The sequence below is a fragment of the Macrobrachium nipponense genome, chromosome 16, assembly GCF_015104395.2.
Source record: "Macrobrachium nipponense isolate FS-2020 chromosome 16, ASM1510439v2, whole genome shotgun sequence".
In the NCBI taxonomy this organism is placed as follows: domain Eukaryota; kingdom Metazoa; phylum Arthropoda; class Malacostraca; order Decapoda; family Palaemonidae; genus Macrobrachium; species Macrobrachium nipponense.
This window is the reverse complement of record NC_087209.1, coordinates 27,519,929-27,524,928: the sequence shown is the minus strand read 5'-3', so window position 1 is coordinate 27,524,928 and position 5,000 is coordinate 27,519,929.

Below are 5,000 nucleotides of genomic sequence, written 5' to 3'. Positions count from 1 at the left end.
AAATACACACACACAAATAATTACAGAATGTGTGAGGTAGGGCTTGTTAGTGACGATGGCCAATGGGTCTATGCAGAGTCAAAGATATACTTTGATTCTGCGTCTATGCATGGTGTGATAAGCACGAAGGATGTATAAAAATATAGATTTTATTTACCTTCCTGCAACGACGTATCCCAGCTGGTAACAATGATTTCTGCCTTCGGTTTACCACTTACAGTAGTGGTAGTCGTGACGTTTCCTTTTAACGGCTCCTCTCATAAAATAAAAAAATAAAATAATTTTTTTTCAACTGAAACCACTGTATTATTTTTCTATCTGCGTGAGATGGATGGATGCGAGACTTGTCTTGTCTCCCTCGCCCAATTCATCAAACACGGGCCCCAGGGCTGTCAGCTCGGCCAACCTGGAAATATCTCTGACAAACGTATCACGTTAAACTTTAAAGAAAATCTTAATAGACATTCTTTTAAGCAGATAAATTCTACAGGAACTTCATCTCATATTTTACTAAAAAATTGTTATCCGAAAAACAGCGTCATATAAAATGAATGCATTTAATAAGTTTTGGAAAATATTAACGTAAATAACAGCTGTTACTCATTCTCGAAGCTGTAACGAAGGAAAAGGTAGTGGGAGAACGATACAAAAAATAATTCATCGCAATTTTCACACGTATAATATATATATATATTATTTGTATGCATAAAAGGCAATTATGAAAACTAGGACTACCAAAGTTTTACCATAGTCTCCCCTCCCTCACCCACCCCGGAAGGTTTGTCAGGTCGGCAACGTGACCTCGTTGTCACTATGCTATTGCGGGCTCGTTTCCCGGTACCGGGGATCATAATTTCTTCATATTTCTTGCTCCTGGATCTTAAGGCTTTGTAGTGACAAGCGCATCCAAAAAAGCGCAAAGAATTCGAGAAGTTGAGAGGGCATTGTGGCTATTACAATTACATATGTATCTAGTAAAATGACCATGGGTTCTATAACCTATATATATATATATATATATATATATATATATATATATATATATATATATATATATATATGTGTGTGTGTATTATCTACTCGTTTAATTACTTTATTGCCTCTTTCTAGTCTCGTTTTCTTATGTGAACAGTCTACTTTGTTGGGGCCTTCTTTTTAAATCGATGACCATTTTTAAGTAATAATAATGATAATGATACTAATGATAATGCCAGTAACTTCTGACCTCTGCCGCGTCGTCTAGGTTTTCTTAAACCACTTTCATTAATTTCAGCAATAAGAGGATTTGGTTTGACCTGCTAAGCACACGAAAATTCCTTCATTTTTCGCTTTATTTTCATTTATCTGAGACTGATCAGACACCGTGGCATTCACAGGTGTGCTGAGCCCCACACCTGTAGTCGTTGCTGGACATATGACAATTGAATAGAATTGTTACTTTTTGTATTAGTGTAGATGGTTGTATGATCTTCCTCTCGTTATTATGATTTTACTATGCCGTTATTGATGCCTCTTAAATGGAACAGTCACTCAAACTGAGAAGTACTACTTTGGCTTGTTATCTAAGCGTCACCTACTCCTAGGATCAATAGAGCGAGGTGCTAGTACTAAACACCGTTTGGTAAATGTAAAGTAGACGGCCATACGAAGAGCTCTATAGTAGATTCACATCACCCGTTCATCTGATGTCTAGTCCCTTACGACGCTCCTGATTGGCTGTTGATAGGCCAATCACAGGGCTGGAAACTCTCAGTCTCTCCCGAGAGTTCACATAGGCAGGATGTATTTTCCACCTCTCTGGAGGGATACGTCTTTCAAAAGTATCCCCCAGGAGAGGTGGAACATACATCCTGCCTATGTGAACTCTCGAGAGACTGAGAGTTTCCAGCCAACAGCCAATCAGGAACGTCCTAAGGGACTGCCATAGACGTCAGATGCACGGTTGATGTGAATCTACTATAGCACTAAATACGGTGTCCCATGGAGCGCTTGCCATGTTTAGTACTATAGTATTTGCAAACCTTCCTGTCGTTGTAGGCAGGGCAATGGTGGGAAGTGGCCCTGCCAAATCAAACTTTCTCAATCAATTTTTTTAGTATTTGAAAGCACTACAGACATAAAAAAATGTTAAAACAAACATTGTCAGGTAATTCTTTTTATCTTATTAAAACCTTGCGTAACATTTTACACAGGGTAACGGTGTGAACATTGCTTTTTTTTCTTAAACGTGGCACAGATTTTGAGCTACGCTCCCAAGTCTCTTAGAGCATCCACGTCCAAGCTAAGCTGCTCTTGGGGCCTGTAGAGATTGAATTCAGAATTAGGCAAATGTGTATGGGAATAAAAAAAATCGTGTAGAGTATTTTAAACTACAAAAAGCAAGTAATTTGTGAAATGTGAATACTTTTATTTGCATAAAAGAAAAAAAAACTTATATATTGTTAATTTATCATCACCAGTACAAGAGCCTAAGACTGCAAAAGCTTCGTTGGATTTTTTTTTTAGATGCCCTTAGCGTTCTCTTGGACACGATTCCTCAATCATGGCAAATTACGACGTACCTTAGAAGTCTCATAAGACAGACAATTGATCTAATGAGGCCCAACAGCCAACGGGGACAAGGATAGAATTTGTCAAGCAGATAGGTCCTCACTGGGTGAATCAACGTCAACCGTAATCCTTTTGAAGTGCTCTTTAATGTCTACCGTGAAACCGTTGATGCAATTGTCGGTTTGACGATATCTTTTCCTCTCAATATCTTAACGCAAATTAAATATACATTATTCTCATAGCACGCTGTTTTCATGTTTCTACTTTCAAATCTCTCGTCCAAATAAAAAAAAAAAAAAAAAAGATATGCCAGTTTGACGAACCTCTTGAAATAATCTTCGAGTGATCAAGTGAAATTCTAGTTAGCAACTCTGATATGTAGGTGCCAGTGTGTTTTTCAGGTTTTTATTTTTTTTTTAAGCTTTTTCGGGACTTGGGCCTTTTCAGCGTGCCTGTGACCGTTTGTCTTTCGGGCAATACACCCGATCATATGTACATTCGGCTTGGTAACTGTATAATAACATTCTAAACTCTCAAGGCACAGCTCGTAGAATAACTTACTAACGCAGATTCAGTTCATCCTTCTCGATGTCAAAATATTCTATATCAACCACAGTAATTTATTTTGAAAGCATTTCATGAACAAGGTATTTTCGTCCGTTGTCTTGTTCGTGTTTTGTGATAAAACAGCACGAATAAAACAACGGGGGAGGGAAGGAGGGGAGTGTTGGATTTTGCAACCGAACTTTATTCCGTTGTTTGTTGAAGAGTGATTGAAAGGTCTGCGGTAAAGACGTTCATATAACGCAGAAGTATTATCAGTAGGAAGAAGGTTAGCAATTAATGCGATGGATTAAAGCCCACGGGTACATGTGTCAATAAATATCAGTTAATGCACAATAAAAGCCTTTGTCAACTTGATTACTTCACCTCTTCAGAATTACTAAATCAATATCAAAAGATAATTTAAGTTACATCAGATATTACTAAACCAGTATCCAAAGATAATTTCAATAAGATATTCACGATCAGTAATTTGGGACATCAGAAACTGCATTTCTTTCTAGAAGTTCACGAAGTATAGCATATTTGTAACCTGACTTAACGACAACATCAAACAAGTAAATAGATTCCCCGAAGAAACCGTTTTCTGTCCGGTGGTGGCCTTAGCCACGGTCCATAAAACTCTTGGCCGCGGTCCGTGAAACTCAGCCACGGTCCGGTGGTAGGTTATGTTGTTAGTGGTACCTATTGCGCTGCCTGAAGTACGATTTTGGCTGACTTTAACGTTAAATAAGATTAAAACTACTGAGGTTAGTTGGCTGCTATTTGGTGTGTTTGATCATTGGAGGGTGGATGATCAACAGACCAATTGGCAGCCTTCTAGCCTCAGGTTGTCGTTGTTGTTGTTGTTGTTGTGTGTGTGTGTTTTTTTTTAAGATCTGAGGGCGGACGGACAGACAAAGCCAGCACTATAGCTTTCTTTTACAGAAAACTAAAATGTCTCCTGACGTAAAATCTCAGATTTTACTTACGGATCCCTTGCCGTGAGACTGTTGTCGTAATCTGCTGAAGATGACTCTTCAGGAGCGGTCAATTGAAGATTAGATGTCATGCAAATTCCCTCCTGTCATTTTCCTCTTGAGTCCATTGTGCTTGGAGAGCGCTGGACCCATCAGTGGACCTGATCTAAAATAAAGTTCTTGCAGAAGAGGCTCTTCTTGTGTCTCTTGGGTTGAGTGAGGAGTCATGACATCATGCTGATGTAATCGGTTTAAACTAGACAAGTGAATGTTTTCTTACTTCTCGCACTATCCTTTTTGACTTTGAAAAGTGTAATTCTCTCTCTCTCTCTCTCTCTCTCTCTCGTTCAGAGTACGTCATGCAGTATAAATTTTTTTTCGATGAATATAGGGTGAAATGAAATGTTTATTGCATATGCATAATTAATATCTAATATATATATATATATATATATATATATATATATATATATGTATATATATATATATATATATATATATATATATATTTATTTATTTATCTAAAACACATGAGCCTGCATACATACACGCACATATCCAGACTCATAAACCTGTTGTTTATAGTTGGTGGCTCGTTTGGCCTTTATTCTCACAGTGACTTATCGAAAGTGTTAATGGAGCTCAGGATATGAAAAGATTTAACTACCTATTATTATTATTATAATAATAATAAAATTATTATTATTATATAATAATAATGATTTAAAAAAACGTAAGTATAATGAAAGTACATAGAAAATAGGATAGAGACAAGTTTAAATAGATACAGTAAATTGAGTTATAATTAGATACCAGTCAGCGCAAGGTGATCTATAAAATGCCAAGGAAAGTAACCCAAAGCAGTTAAAATCTGAAACCGTGGAAAGGCCATAGTACGGAGGCTAAGGCGCAACCCACTTTATTGGA